Source organism: Panthera pardus, unplaced genomic scaffold (genome assembly GCF_024362965.1).
Source record: "Panthera pardus isolate Hobbes unplaced genomic scaffold, ASM2436296v1 HiC_scaffold_25, whole genome shotgun sequence".
Classification (NCBI taxonomy): domain Eukaryota; kingdom Metazoa; phylum Chordata; class Mammalia; order Carnivora; family Felidae; genus Panthera; species Panthera pardus.
The window spans coordinates 84,468,270-84,485,257 of NW_026526821.1; the positions used below are offsets into that span (position 1 = coordinate 84,468,270).

Genomic DNA, 16,988 nt, shown 5'->3' on the forward strand with positions numbered 1-16,988 from the left:
AGTTTTTTAATATTTAAGAGCTGAAGGGCAAGCAAAGTGGTGTCCCTTCAGTGAGCCCGAATCAGATTGATAAACTGATGGACCAAGACAAGGAGGGGATGATCAGAGAACATGAGATTCTCAGGTTCTGAGAAAAAGCTATTAATTAGTATAAGGGACCTGGGGGGACCTGGAAGACAGAAGGGCCGATGGGGAAAAGGACCATTCCATTCTGCAGGGATCATATCCTGGCTCCAGCACATTGCAGTCTAAAGGGTACTGGATGGTGATAATGACCTAGGCTTCTAGAAAGTCTCAGCAAGGAACAGTGCTCACCCCAAAGGCCTCAGCTGTGCGACAGAAGTGAAGCACATGGCTTCAGACATCTAAAGGGGAGCAGAGAAGAAGGCCATTGGTGAATCCATCTAAGGCTCCCCCTGGGAACTCTTAGAAATAATACAGGGGAGGGGGGTAAAGTCCAGTATAATGTGGTGCTACTCATACTGGGGCCTCTTGTTGATAAAGGCTGGAAATTTTCATTTACTAAAGGCATTCATCTCAAGTTTTGTGTATGCGTTCAAAGATTCTAGGAGTCTGTGATCTAACCAAGCTCTTATCTTCAAATCTGGGTTAGCTTCAATTTCAGTCAATTCCCTTATCCTGTTTGTGCTTCAATTTCTTCATAAGTAAATTGGGGGCAATAATATCTGCCCCCATGGGGTAGCTGTGAGTGTCAAATAAAATAACAGATGGAAAACTACTTGAAGTGACTACAAGTCCTAGAGCTCAGTCAATAAATAATCATGATTATTATAGTCTTTTCATTGTCATTTTATTAACAGAATTTTTCTTCCCCCTCTCCACCCCAGAAAAAAAAATCTGCCAAGAGTCTGAGCAAAACAAGGCTCTAAAGTTAGGTGTGCGATTTATTTGTCTTGGTCCCTTATGAGAAATTTAGTTTTAAGCCCTTTTCAAACATCTGTTGCATTTCAACTCAGTAAGTGCAAATAACAGAGAAATAGTAGCATCTGGGCTAGAAATGAAAAATATCTGCTCCTATTTTAAAAGAGAGAGAGAGAGGGAGGGAGACAGGAGAGAGAGAGGGGAGAGAGGAAGTAAGACTGTTAGATTTCTCATACTGAATACTGAGCACTTATCACTAGAAATCATGTTGTACCTGACATGCAGGAAGCTGCGTGATTAATGTGAATGTGCAGCGGCCATCTGCTCTGGAGTTGGGCTCTGAGTCCCAGTGCCCCGCGCTGGGTCAGCACTTTCCTCTTCGGTGCTGAGAAGTGACTTTCTCTGTTCCCCACCCCCCTCTCTGGTGCAGGTCTTCGCTTCTAGGAAAAAAGGAAGAAATGGTCCATGAAGTTTCATTTGCCTTGGAAAGAACAGAAACATCTTCAGAGAAATCACAGGCCACGGCACTGGGGGAGGGCAGTAAAGAAGGGGCCTACAGCCAGCCCAGCCTGCTGCCTGCAAGAAGCAGAGAAGGCCAACCGGGATAAGAGACCCAAGGCCTCAGACCACACCAGAGCAATCTGATCATTTTAGGAGAAGCAAAAGCCCCAGTAGAAAAGAAAAAGATCTCTTAAGTCACACAGGTTTATTTTTTTTCCTCCCCTTTTGAGTGAGTTTCCTGGAGTAGTTTTTGTCTGGCCTGAAGGAAGTCGGCTCACAGCAGAGGGGAGAGCTGGCCAACTCATCACCTCCTGGGGCAGACACAGGCCCCATGAGTTGGATATCAAGACAGGCAGCTATTGTCACAGAGGAAACTGAGCCCAATGCAGTGAGGCCAGAGACAGATGCTGGGATTAGTTTAGGAGCTCAAGGAGCAGCGGTTCGAGGGGATTTGGTCTGACCCCTTAATTTGTAAATGGGCACCCTGAGGCCATAGATGCTGTGGCAGGCTCACCACAGGCACTCAGAGCTGGACACATGGCTCTTTACATTTCAGCAGGACACATCCAGTTTGTCCCTAGGATGCTCAAGGAGCAACAAAAGGTTTTCCTGACTTGAATCCATCTGCATGCTTAGAGTAACTCCCATATCCATTTGCTCCCCAAAATGGAGTCTGAAGGATACAGGAAACAAATGTCTGTGATTATCATCAACTAGTAACACCTGCTCACAGCCACAGGGGGATGGAGAAGAGACAGAGAAGACGGGGAAGGGCCCATAGGATGTAGGACAGCCAAGAAGAACAAAAGGAAAAGGGAGGAGAACATGGTACAAAGAAAGAGAAGAGGGGCGACTGGGTGGCTCAGTTGGATGAGCGTCCGACTTCGCCTCAGGTCATGATCTCACTGCTCAGGAGTTCGAGCCCCATGTCGGGCTCTGTGCTGACAGCTCAGAGCCTGGAACCTGCTTCTGATACTGTGTCTCCCCCTCTCTCTGCCCCTCCCATGCTCATTCTCTGTCTCTCCCTGTCTCTCAATAATAAATAAATGTTTAAAAAAAAGAGAAGAGGGTGAGGAGAGAGAGATGAGGAAGAGGCAAGGAACGCTCCCAAAGCTTGGACTAGAGAGGAGAGTAAGAACACTGGGGGTGGGAGGGAGTACTATTTGATGAGAAAAGGGGAAGTCAAGGGGAAAACCTAGCCAAACTTAAATTTACAACAGTCAGTGTAAAGGACCAAAGTCTACTCAGTAGCCTTCTGCTGAGAAGCCCTATCAGGTTTGGGGCGGGAGCGGGGAGCAAATGTATTACCTTGAACCCTGACCTCAGTTTTTATCACAAGGGGTATAGAGGTCCCTGGTGAACAAGAGGAACTTCCCCGCCCTGGTTGTGCAGAGCCCTCCTCCCTGGGCATTCTCACCTCGCAGAACCTCCTCTTGGCACAGGACAGGAGGCAAGAGTTTTAAGTTACACACCAGGGGCCAATAGGACTGCACAAAGCTCATATTGTTCCTACTTTAATCATGGTTTTTGCTTCACAAATCCTGCTTTGAAACCATACACTGTGCTGAAGTTTTATAGCGGCTCTTGGAGTAGTTTATGGTTTTATCAGAGATTTTATTTTTCTAAAGTTATCACTGAATTTCCTTTTGCCCCTCCTCAAAATAATTATTGACAAACGTGTGTAAACATAAGCCTGACAAACGTGTGGAAAACGTACAGGTAATGATACCACACCTTAGATTTTCTCCCAAAGTAAATTAAATCAAGCCTTCAGCTTTCCCATTCTCTTATTTTCTTAAGAAAGAAAAAACGAGGGGGGCAGAGAGAGGAAGAGAGAGGAGGGGCAGTAAGAACACCTTTTTTTTTTTTAAGTCAGAAAACCAAATTCTCACAATATTTAATGACACTTTTCCCTGTGTGTAGGGACTGAAGACTGAATTATGCCAAGGTGTGACAATTAGAAAAATTCTGAGTCAGGGAAAGTTTACCTTAGCCTGATTTTATGCCTTCAATACGTGCTTATATTCTAAGACCTGCATTTAGAATGGGGATTTGAGATATTAGAGAAGAAGTCAGGGAAGCCAAAAAGACACATTTTCTCTAAACCATATAAACAGCACTGCTTTAACTCACAAAGGTATTCATGTGAAATTCAGCAAGGACTTATGTGCCACTGCACGGCTGTCACTGTGGTAGGTTATGGACTGTGAGAGAGAAGGGTCAGCCTAAAGGCTTTGCACACCCCTGATCCATCTCAACCACCCTCCACATCACCTTCATCTCTCCCCTGGACGAGGGCAAGAGCGTCCCCCGACTGCTTTCTCTGTTTCCTCTCTTGCTTCCCTACAGTCCATTCCCACATAAAACTCAGAGTGATCTTTTAAACTACACATCAGAGGACATCACTCCCTTGCTCGAAACCCTCCAGTGCTGCTGCTCCTACTGGGAATAAAAGCTGCACTCCTGACCCTTAACCTGGTTATCCTCCACTCGGGTTCCCACCTCTGCTCCTCTCATGCGCTCTCCCCTCTGCCCATGAGGCAAAGTCACAATGGCCCTTTGGGTTTTCTGTTCCTTTAGCAAACCTAACTTGTTCTACCTTAGAGAAGTGTGCTTCAAATATTTTGGAGATTCTTCTTGTATCTCAAATGACTGGAAAAATTATGCAACGAGCCCAAATTTTCATCCCCAGGACAAGGATGAATACTCCAAGAATCAGGTTCCGAGAAACAATGGTAGAAAAAACCAAGTCATTTCCTGCTTGCCACTTTTCAAGTTCAACTCCTTGAAAGCGCTAATAATTGCATTCGCTGTTTGTGTCTCCCCTTTACTAGAATGGAAGCTACAGGGGTGCAGCGACCTCATGTGTCTGTCCCATAATTCGCCCCATCTCGAACCACGACAGAGACTTAGTGGATACTCCATCAATAGTTCAAAGAGTGAATAAATGAAACCATAAAAAAGGGCACTCACACATCACAGTTTTAAATATGGATTCACAGCTATTCTTTGACTAGGTACAAAAATGAATACAAATTCTAATTGCAAACAAGTTCCTTCTTGCTTAAAAAAATGCAGGAACAAAAATGGTGACATCAAGCCCTCATGAATCTACCAAGAAAAGCTCACCTTCCCCCAAATCTTCTAGCCGAGGCCTTTTGCAGCCTCCAATTGACCACTCAAGGAATGTGTTACTTCAAAAGGGAATACTTGACAAATGGCCTTTTCTTCGTTTGAGGTCATGATTCAGCTTTCTAAGAGACATCCATTCATAGCAAGACAGTGTGGCCAAGCTGAAAGGGTGTTATAGCAGTATTTACAGTGGGGGCTATTGCTGTGTGACTCGGGGAAAAGCTTTTGAGTCCCTGGATCCATATATGCAAAACATGGCAATAAGCTCGCCTTCAACTTCTCTCTTCAGCATTTCTGGGGATATGTTATATTCAGATCAAATCCTATGAGCCTCTTTGGGAAAGAAAAAAGTGATATATGTACAGAATACACTGAATGAGTGAGCCATCTTGCTTTATCTACTAGAAGTTGATAGACTCTTGGATCAGCAAGGTGTCCTCCTCTTCTAAGAATATGACTTGATGATTATTCCTAGCCCACAGAAAGAGAGATTTAAAGTTAGTAAATCTAGAGAGAGAGAGGAGAAAAAGAAAGCAGCTCAATTTAGACTATGACCTTATAGAAATTTAGGGGATAATTCCAGCCAAGAGTCAGGCTGAAATTAAGGATTCAGTTTCCTGTTCTTGCTGAGTCAGCTCTCCATAGTGTGTCCTTGTGGTTTTGCTTGATTTGATACAAATTCTAAAAATATCCGATTTGTTCATATTTTTAAAAAGCACGTAAAAACAGACTGCAATGGTGTCCACATGACCCCCACAACTGGCATTACTTGGACCACTTTTCTCTGTGATTCTATGAAATAGCACAGTTGTCTAACCCTTATTCTCCTTCCACAATAAATCTTAGGTAGATGGTCGTGGCATCCCTTGCCCATTGCCTGACTGATATGCATTCTTCTCTTCTTGCTCGTTTACGAAACTCTGTTTTCAGGTGCAAGATGTCAGCCCCAAGTGAAATACTCCTTTGTCCAGCTTCCTTAGGAGTTCAAGATGGCGATGTGATATGGCTCTGGCTAATAAGATGGAAATAAAAGTCTACTGGGAGCCTCTGGGGTATGTTTGCTTCTCCTGATGTGAAGGGGCAGGTGATGATGGCTCAGTCTTTCCCTTCCTGTCATGTACAGGAGGAAACATGCAGTGGCCACCCAGTAACCACCAGAAACAAGCATGAAGACAAGCACTCTGGTATTATGGGCATAGCAAAAAGATGGAAAATGTTTAAGTCCCTGATGACATCACTGAGCAGTTACATCTACACCAGAAATAGCTACATCTTGTCTTCTTGATAACTGAGAAGAAGAAACACCTACTTGCTTAAGTCACTGAAATTACCTCCTGCAATACTCATAGCCAAAATCATTACTAAGTGACACAATGACCACATTTGGGTCTATATATGGAAAAGCATCCTGCATCAACAGGAATGAAGGGTCCTTGAGAAAACCCTTACTTCCAGAAAACAGCATCCCTATATCATCTTTACCATTTAGTCCCTATCCTTCACAGTTCACACACAGAGATGTGGAACTATTCTAAGATTCTGAATCCTAGGCCTCTGCAGCCTCACTGTTTCCCACCAGCCAATTCCCTCAGCTGTTCCACATCCGCCCTTTACTATTTTCCATCCATTCATCACTTGCATTGTCCAGGTTTACAATTTTCCAAAGTCTGCCCATTTCAATTAGATACCAGGGTCGCAGACATAACCCGGCAGCCCTGACCTGCACGGGGCTAACATCAGAGGCGGCTGGATTCCTGCAGGCTCTATTTCTATATATGCCATCTTCAGGCCAGGACTAGATAATTTCACTCATCTAGAAAATTAAGGTGAATAAGAGAATAGAAAACTGGAATGGCATATGGTCTAGCTTCCTGAATTTGTGTGATTATCCATTATCAAATAGCAGGCACTGAGTTATTAAGTCTATTGACAGATACAATGTAATTTTCTTCAAACAGATAACTGATCCTGGAACTGATAAGGTCTGAATGTGCAGCGCCCACTGCTTCATATTTTGATCATTCTTCACTTTCTTCATTCAGTGGTCTAGGTTATCAAATTACCACTACAAATAGATAAACAGAAGTAAAGCAGCACAGGGTGTCTTAAATTTATACTCAGGGTTCTCATTTTGTTACTCAACATTTTCTGACTCTGAGCAGCACTGCTTTATAGTCTTGGGACCAAGAAAAATTAAAATAAGTAGGAAAAATTACAACATTGAAATGTTAAAAAAAAAAAAAATCCAGGTCTCAGAAAGGTTTGAAATAAATTGCACAGAAATAGGTGAGATAGGGCTCTAAGCTTAGAGAATGTTAAAGATTTTAAGTTTAGAGGCAACACTGTTCTGGTACTGCTAAAGTGGGTAGCGCTTGCCTTTTCCTTTTATAACCCCTGGCAAAGGGATTTATGCAGGTAATAAATCAACACTGAAATGCAGCTCCAATTACAAAAGCAAAATAAAATCAATGGGACGGTGCCTGACACAAACTGACTGGAGAAGACATTTTGCAAACATTTAAAAAATACCTCTGTGAGGGGTCCCTGGGTGGCTCAAGCGTCAACTCTTGGTTTTGGCTCAGGTCATGATTTCACGTACACGAGATCAAGTTCGGCATCCGGCTCCACGCTGAGTGTGGGGCCTGCTTGGGATTCCCTCTCTCCCTCTCTCTGTGCCGCTGTGCTGCCGCTCACACACACACTGGCTCACATGCTCTTTCTCATTTTCTCTCCCTCCCTCTTAAAATAAATAAATAAACATTAAGAAAAATACCTCTCTGAGTATATACACTAGGCACTCAAAATGAAAGGGCACATCTGTTTTCCAGCATTTGGGACTAACCTTCCATACTATGAAACAAAAGAACACAATCCTTCTTGTCCCATAATTTAGCCTTGGGCCCTAACTGAAAATTATTTATCGCTGATCTTTCTCCCCCACTCAGATGATTTTGTCAATGCTCTGAGTTCCAAAGAGTTAACAACAAAAATAAGAGCATCTAGATGTTTGCTTTTAAATGGGTAAATATAACACTCTCCAGGTCCATCCACGTGGCTACAAAAGGCCATATTTCATTCTTTCTCATTGTCAAGTAGTATCCCATTGTGTATATAAACCACAATTTCTTTATCCATTCATCAGTTGATGGACATTTATTTTAAATTTTTTTTAATGTTTATTTATTTTTGTCAGAAAGAGAGAAGCAGAGCATGAGTGGGAGAGGGGCAGAGAGAGAGGGAGACACAGAATCCGAAGCAGGCTCCAGGCTCCGAGCTGTCAGCACAGAGCCCGACGCGGGGCTCAAACCCACAGACCGCGAGATCATGACCTGAGCCGAAGTGGGACGCTCAACTGACTGAGCCACGCAGGCGCCCAGTTGATGGACATTTAGGCTCTTTCCATAATTTTTCTATTGCTGAAAGTGCTGCTATGAACATTGGGGTACAAGTGCCCCTATGCATCAGCATTCCTGTATCCCTTGGGTAAATTCCTAGTCATACAGAGAAAGACAGATACCATATGTTTTCACTCTTATGTGGATCCTGAGAAACTTAACAGAAGACCATGGGGGAGGGGAAGAAGAAAAAAAAAAGTTAGAGAGGGAGAGAGCCAAACCATAAGAGACTCTTAAAAACTGAGAATAAACTGAGGGTTGATGGGGGGTGGGAGGGTGGGGAGGGTGGGTGATGGGCATTGAGGAGGGCACCTGTTGGGATGAGCACTGGGTGTTGTATGGAAACCAATTTGACAATAAATTTCATATTAAAAAAATAAAAACAAAAACAAAAAAATAAATGGGTAAATATAGTATGTATATCATGATTAAAATACAAATACCAGAGATTACATGAGCCCCCTGGGAGGGAACCCAGGGATTAGCAGTCTAGTTACTCTTCATTCGTGAAGATGGAGGTGAGACCCAATGCCTTCACTGTAGATACTGTAGACTGGGGCTGAATTCTTACTAGAAACCAAAATATTTTAGAAATTCAAACACGTTACCATCTACTCATCAGTAATTCACTATGTACTGAAGTTTCAAATAAATCACTGATTATATCTGACTGTAAGAATATAATTAAATATAAGATTGCATAAGAATCTTAGTAAATGTTGTGATCATGATCTTTGGCATATCGGATATTCAGATTTCACTGCACCTTTAACAGCCACTTACCAGGTATCTTTGCTTTCCCAGCTAGAGGCCTTTGGTATTCGTAGGAGGATTCAGTTGAGTTAAGATTTTTCCTTTTCTAAACCTGTTAGGAAAACCGTCCTACTTCTTTTTGGCTGGTCATTTACAAAGACTAATAGCAGGTAGGCTCTTTGTGTTCCCTGTTGAGTTGAATGTGTTTATTCTATAGCAGTGGAGTTCCACAGCAAATTTTAGTTCTCAAACTTCGGTGTTTTTAGTGGAATGGATTTCTGGAGGATTCTGTTTGTTTCAGCATTTCTCTTCCCTTCTGGAAGGGCCAAAATACAGATATGAGTGACAGAGTTCAATGAAAGAATAAAATAAAAATATTAATTACCCAGAGCTGCCTGGATCCTAACAGCCATGCTGAATATGTGCGACACTAGGCATCCAAAGAACATCGATATTTATTATGAAGATGTGTGTATTGATTGAGCTGTAAAATGATTCAAAGTAATATATGCCATCCCAATAATTGAACTCCATTCAAAAGAACACCGATGTAGCCACAATGAAAATTGAAAGAGACGATTTTGATTTATTAAATTACTCTATGCAGCCACAAGATATTGAACAAAGAGAGGAAAAGTTACTATGAGTCTATGGTGATCCTGTCTTGCTATCAGAATGAAGACCAGAGGGCCTATTTGTCTCCATGACTCAGAGGTGCATGGTTCTAAGGGTCTGACCCCACATTACTTGGAGGATAAGAGCTCTCTAGAAGTGAGCACTTGGTGGCCCTGAGGCAAACTGTGAGACCACACCTTCTTCTATCAATGGCCTGTCCTCTTATTGTATTACCTCTCTCGCAAGACCTTCCCTGGCTGCCCCAAACACTCGCTTCTCACCTCTATGAACTCCTATGTCTGCAAGTGGATACAGGCAGAAGGGGAGATAACAGGGAAGGAATTCACATTTAAGGAAACTCTAATGGGCTTGCTTACTCAAAATCCTCAACTAGCCAGAATCTCTCCTTATATTCTGCTCACATTCAGAAGACAAATCACATACATCTCACAGCACATTCAGGGAAGAGGTGTGGTTAGTTGGCTTGTTTTTAAAGGACTTTAGAGTCTATATTATACTGAGGTCTACACATTTATCTCAGCTTTTACAATCCTCTATATCTTCAATTATTAGTGCAAATTCACAGATTGGGAACTTTGATATTATAAAGGTATCCATTATTAAAGAAATATATAATTATCTTTATAATACCATAATTACTGAGACATGGAAGTAAACAGAAAGATTTTAAACATAGATTAAAAACATATTTTATGCAACCATTAACCAAAAAAATGTTAATTCCCCAACATACCCCAGCTCATTTTTTTTTTAATTGGTATATTCCAGGTTGAATGATGTCCGCTCTCCAAAAGGTATGCCCATCAGGAACCTATAAATGTAATCTTACTTGGAGAAAGGGGTCTTTGCAGAAGACCTTCAGCTTCTTAAGCTGAAAGTCTTAAGAAGCGATCATCCATCTCAAGATTATCCAAGTGGGCCCTATATTTAATGACAAGTGTGCTTCTAAGAGAAGAAGACACAGAAGAGAAGGCCATATGAAGATGAAAGCAGAGATTGGAGGTAGGCAGCCACAAACTAAGGAACCCCAAAGCCACCAAAAGCTAGAAGAAGCAAAGAAGGATCTTCCTCTAAAGCCTTCAGAGGGAGTATGGCCCTACTGACACCTTGTTTCAGATTTCTGTCCTCCAGAACTGTGAAAGAATACATTTTTGTTGTAAGCCACCAAATTTGTGGCACTCTGTTACAGAAGCCCTAGGAAACTAATACATGGAGTTTCACTATATGTGATTAAATGTCACTCAATAAATGCAATTAAGTATAATTAAAGATGAACATTCTTCAGTAAGTCATTCAACAAACACTATTTTTTTTAATTTTTTTTTTACTTTTTAAAAATTCTTTTAATCTTTATTTATTTTTGAGAGAAAGATGGAGTGTGAGCAGGGGAGGAGCAGAGAAAGAGGGAGACACAGAATCCGAAGCAGACTCCAGGCCCTGAGCTGTCAGCACAGAGCCTGATGCAGGGTTCGAACTCACGAACCATGAGATCATGACCTGAGCCAAAGTTGTACGCTCAACTGACTGAGCCACCCAGGTGCCCCTAACAAACACTTATTAAGTGTTACTATGTGCCAGAAACTGTGTAAGACTCTGGAGCTACAGTAAAAATTTTCCAAGATATACTAAAAAACCCTCATTGACCTCACAGTGAAATCTGAAAAGGCAATTTTTTTCCTCAAGACTTTGTAGAACAAGAGAAAAATATCAGAGATTTTTTTTAATTTTTTTTATGTTTGTTATTTTAGAGAGAGAGAGAGAATGCAAGTGGAGGAGGGGCAGAGAGAGAGAGAAGAGAGGGAGAAACAGAATCTGAAGCAGGCTCCAAGCTCTGACCTGTTAGCACAGAACCTGATGTGGGGCTTGAACTCATGAAGCATGAGATCATGACCTGACCTAAGTCAGGTGCTTAACCGACTTAGCCACCCAGGTGCCCTTATCAGAGATTTTAAAGAGGAGAATATTAACTAGGGTAGAGGAAGGTGGAATCCTTTTATATAAAATCTATAAAGGCACTATTAATGTGAAGAACAGATATTGTTACTAAGGGGCTCCAGAAAGGTTTAGAGACATTCCATCCAAACTCAGAGTTTATCAGTCCCCAAAGAATGCAAGTATTTTCCACTATCACCTGTTAATTACAAAGGAAAAGAGCACCACTGAAACCCCCACAAGACCTAAACCTTTCCCAGGTAACTATCCTGAGGAATGAAAGATTTTCCTCTATCTTATTTGAAGAATTAGAAAGTAAAAGTGGCTTCAAGTCTTCTGTTGTTTTTCTACATTTTCCAGATGATATTTTGCATTATGATGTGTCATCCCATGTTGTATCAATCACATTACAATATGTCACTTAATGTAACATAAAGCAACATGATTGACACAATCTACTAGGGCTTGTCACAACATTGCATGTCAACCAGGACATTTTTATGGGTTTTGTAAAGAAAAAAAAAGTCAACATATTTCACTGAACATCGCATCCAAGGTGTGGGGAGAGGGAGGCAAAGAAAGGCTCCTTTGAAGATTTTTGCAACATTTCTGTTGAGAGAACTGATAAACATCTGTTAAGTAAATGGAGTCAAATGTCTTCCCTAAACCCGTATCAAATGGGCCCAATAAACTACGGCCAGCCTGTCTTAGGTTCATGGTCAACTCTTACTTCTCCCTGTTCCTGGTAGCCACATTTAATCCAAAACACCTTTAAAAGAAGGAAAAGAACTACCAAATGGAAGGCCTACATCTAAGGCAAAGGAAGCAATAAAGGCAGGCAGTCCTCGGCAGTAGGTTGGGAATGTTCTAGAAGCCACTATTGGTGTAAATGTGGTTGTAGGTAACAACTCAAAACAACTTGAGCAAAAGCGGAGTTTATTATAAGGATATGGGGGTTTCTCAAGGAACAGTGGGAGGAATAGAACTAGACCACAGGAAGGGACTAGTAGAAATAATTAGAATTCTAATTAGAATAAGTAGAATAATCCATCAACATCCTCTCCTCACCTCTTCCCTGTTTCTCTGTTCCACCTGCTTTCTTCTTCTCTCTTTACTGCTGCCCAACCCTTGTGGGAGAATTAGCCCTTATTACCTCCAACTATGTAAGTTAGAGTCGTAACTACATGGGAAATGCTAGTATATACTTGTTAATTTCCTCTGGGGGATGTATTTCCCTCTTCCTTACGGTATTCCAATTCCCAAGCAATGTAGTGCATGAGGGATGGACCCTACCTCTGGCTCCAGAGGGAAAATCAAGTCAGCTCAGTCAACCAGTGGATTTCATTGCCCTGGCCAATAGCTGGTTCAGGAAAAGCACAACAACTAAATAGGTCCAGTTAAAATGAATCCACAGATTTATGTAGAAAGCTAGGACACAAACTCACTCTTTTTCCTGGGGCCTGAGTGAGAATGTGAACTTGGGACTGCTTTGTCATTTTTACAACCATGAGGGGAGCCAGCTTGAGGGTCTAGCCAACTGAGAGGAAGAAAGCCAAGACTTGGATCCTACTGACATCATTTGAGACCTTGACCAAATCACTCCTGCAGCCTAAATCTCTCCTGGAACAGTTTGAGAACAGAAATCAACAAAACCCCTTTATATTTAAGACAGTATAAGTCCAATCTTCTAGTCCTTGCAACCAAAGGAATATCAACCTATATAAGAGACTAACTTACTATCTTTAGGAGTATCTCCAGCCAACCTAGCTTGAGCCAGCCAGTCTAATCAGCCATGGCAAGGGTACAAACACAGTCGGTAGGTGCGAAACCCCATGGACTGAGTGGGAGAGCAGTTCTCAGAAAAGAGAATGGGTGGCATTTTGAATAAAATCTACTACCAGGGAAGATACCCATTCACTGGGTGAGTGGACACACACAGCCCTCTGGTGCTTTGGTTCATTTAAGTTGGTTGGTCAGCATCTCTGCAACTTGGAACTTCTTTCTGGTATGTCAGTGACGGATTAATTGGATACTCACTCTAAATAGGGTGCCAAACCTCACAGATAGGTTTTAATAAAGTAAATAGTTTATATTCAGATGGCCTTTCCCATTTTTCACAATACTTTTCCCTCTTTCTTTTCTGCTATTGCTGTTTGTGTGTAGAGGAATATAAGGAAAGATTTTCACTCTTGCACCTTATGATTCCACTCCCTCCCCCCACTCCTTAGGTTTCAAAGGACATCCTCTTTTAAGAATGTCCTCTTTCAGGGGTGGTCACGTGGCTCATCCATTAGAGCTGAGGATGCAAGGGGCTCAGCCTTTATGGATGAATCCTGGATATGATGGAACAAGGCTTAAATATGCTCATATCCTTTACTGAAGGAAGCCCTTTTGGAATTTCATGGAAAGCAACAATCAGAAACATGCATACGGAGTTATGCATAGAGTTGCTCATTCAAGGGTTTTGCTCTTTTAAAATAATAATTAAAAATTGTGTTGTTAAAAACATTAACTTTGTTAAATAAAGTATGATTTATCCATATGATAGTATTCTATTAAACAACTGAAAATCTGATTTCTGTAGAATATTTTATGAAATGGAAAAATGCTTGTGAAATATTGTGAAGTGAAAGAAGCAGGTCCCAAAATATATACACGGCATGATGATCCTTGACTCCGCACATATTCACACACGCTACAAACTGGAAGGAAACAGGTGTTAAGTGTGGCTACCTCAGAATTCTTAACGTAGTAGAATTATGAATGCAATTTATTTTCTTTTCTATATACTTTTTTTTTGCATTTTCCAAATTTGTCCACAGTGAATAAATATCACTTTTATAATTGGGGGGGGGGGGAGGAAGGTTATTAAGGATTAATTCTATTTTTGTAGATACATAATGTACTTTAGTCTCTGAATTTTGGTGTCAGAGACAGTGAAAGCATATAGACATGAAATACTTTTGAGGCACTGTAAACGTGTCATGTATAAGGCATACTGAAGAAAATGCAATCAAATGACATTCTTAAAAATAACAAAAATAGTCATTACCCCCCTTAAGTAAGGAAAGGGTATTTTTTGTTCATCATATTTCCCAGTTAAAGAATTTTGTGAAATGAACAAAATGTGCACTTTAATTTCTACCTTTGAAACTCTTCCCAACAAAGGTCAGAACAATTTCCTTTCTCCATCGTCATACTGTGGCAGCTATGTGATTTATAACTCTGATTACATTTTTGTCTCCTACAATATGCTGAAGTGAATGAGGTCAGAGATTCTGCTTTCACTCAGTTTCCTTGTTTTTGTGGCTTGAAGTCAAATTATTCATATTACTTTAATGCAGTTTTGTTTAGCTTAATTATATACTGAAAGTCTGGCACACATAATTAATCAATGTATTGCTAGTGACTGTTGAACAGCCCATATCTGTTGGAAATTTTATTACAAAATACCGGATGTGAGGGGAAGGAAGACAGGAACAGATGAGAGAGAAAAAACATGCCATCTTTTCCTCCGATGAGTGTTATCACAGTGGTCATGTGTGTTGAGAGAGTCAGTTTAGCTTTACAGATTTGTCCTCACTTCTGGAAAATCCAAAATATATCTTCTATTGGTTTTTTTTGTTTGTTTTTTGTTTTTTGTTTTTTGTTTTTTTGTTTTTTTGTTTTTTTTTTTGCCTGCCAGGTTGACACACCAACAAGAGCTTCCTCACGTATTTTTTCATTTCACCTTATACAGATAAAAACATGCACTATTCTGCAGGTCAGACAGGGAATACTGGGCACAACTCGTGTGATTATATAATCCAAGGTTTTACCAGAGTCTTACCTTCCCCCCAGTAGTCAGTCATTACTCTTACACTCTTGCACTTATTTCATATGAGCAAGTTGGAGAGAGAAATGGCACTCCAAACTTTTTTCCAATAAAGATCTTTTACTTTTAGTTTCCTTAGATTTTGTGAACATTCAAGGAATTCTATTGTAAGAATGTGTAAAACCTGAGTTAAAGTTTTACAAATTTGCCTCAACATACATTGCCACGTGGAGCTGATATACAGACGTTAGCAAATCTAATATCCCTTTGAGCACTTTTTTAATGATAGAGTTCAATTTGTCCATTATTCGACTGTCTTTACAGCACCTGCTGTGGACCAGCCACTGGGCTGGGCTCTGTTTCATTTGCTACAAGATGAGAATCACCGTTCCTACCTACAAGGAGCTTACAGCAGGCGAGTGGTGGAAAAGCTACATAAGCTCAGCGTTGCATGTAGTATGATAAGTGTTCTCAGTGAGCTGGACAGGGGGGTCCCCCAGCCCGCAGTGGTCCAGGAAGGCTTTGCTGAGAAGGTGACACTTGGCAGCATCTCAAAGGATACAAGACAGCCAGGAAATAAAGTGCTGTCCTTTCATCTGCTGGTCCCTCGGGGATCCCTACATCGTTATTAAATCCATTCCAGAAATAAGAATACAGAGGAACAGAGAGGTTAAATGACTTGAACAGTGTCACACACCCAGCAAGGAAAAGGTTTGGCTGCAAACCAGGCATCCTGCAGACTCAACTGTTGCGCTTCCCACCAAGGCAAAACAAAGAACCTCTCTCGTTTTGCTAGGGTGTGCAATGCCCACACAAAGGCACTTCGCAGAAAGTGCATTATTTGTAAATAGAGATCTTTATTACCTCCCAGAGATATCAAGGAAACTTAAAAAACTGCTTCCTGCAAGCACTTTCCTCAGCCAAAACTAACGCAGCACACGTTAAGTACCTGGCTCAAGATGATGATAATGGGGAAACTGGGGATCCCAACACACATGCTCTTTTCATTCCCCTGAAACACCGGCGGTTCTATCATGGGCTCCCTGGCAACTGACCTGGTTATTGCTCCATTTTGCATAACCTCAACTGTGCACCTACAACAAAGTCCCTTTTCTCTTCTATTTAATTGTTATGGTCACTGCCACTGTTGAGTGAAAAATAAAATATCTCTGTGCTGACATGTCACTTTATTTTGTTCTGTTTATTAAAAAAGAGAGGGAGAGAGAGAGGAGAGAGAGAGAGCATAGAACTGAAACCAGTAGGAAATAATCCTGTTTGATGAAAGGCAACAAAATTATAAAAGTAATCAAATTCCATAGAATCCAACTAAATATGAAGAAACTGGGATCATAATATGTTTCTAATAGAACTGTTGGCTTTAAGAAATGGCTGTGGCCAGAATGAATCACTACCCTATTAAGTCCCAGACATTTCAGCAACTTCAAGAAATGGAGACAGGAGCCATAAGTAGGGTGCCTGGATTTAGTCACCATGGTGGTGGTGATTCCTTGTCATTATTGAGCTGGTTTTTGAAGGTTAAGACCCCATCAAAAATGGAGAGCACACAGCAGAATGGGTGGTTCCTATGCTGTCAGCAGCACACAGTGGACATCTGAGGTCCATTTCTGGGCTTTCCATAGGTCAGAAATCATCTAATGCTTGACCTCATCTTGTCCTACCCTTTAGACATTTCCAGAGATCAAGAATAACATCTATATTGAGTCAGCTGGCTTCCATTCTCTCCCCAGGACAAATTTTGCTCATAACTGTTGTTTTTGATGTTTATGTCAACTCCTAAAAAATGTTCCGCAAGTGTAATTGGTCAAACTGCAGTTTAAACATAATAAATTAGAAATGAATATGAACAAGATCTCTCATTTTTCCTATTAGTTTGTGTTTGCAGGGTGGGGAGCCCAAAGGAAAGAAGTATTTACCAGGCTAGT

The 16,988-nt window shown here is 41.2% G+C and overlaps 1 long non-coding RNA gene across 1 annotated transcript in view; it reads right to left on the reverse strand.

Moving 5' to 3' along the window:
• The window catches only part of LOC109261723 (uncharacterized), a 259,521-nt gene that overhangs the window by 548 nt on the left and 241,985 nt on the right, over window positions 1-16,988 (reverse strand). The window contains exon 4 of the long non-coding RNA XR_002077514.2: window positions 1,157-1,322. This is a non-coding gene — a long non-coding RNA (uncharacterized LOC109261723). The remainder of the gene's footprint in view (window positions 1-1,156; window positions 1,323-16,988) is intronic.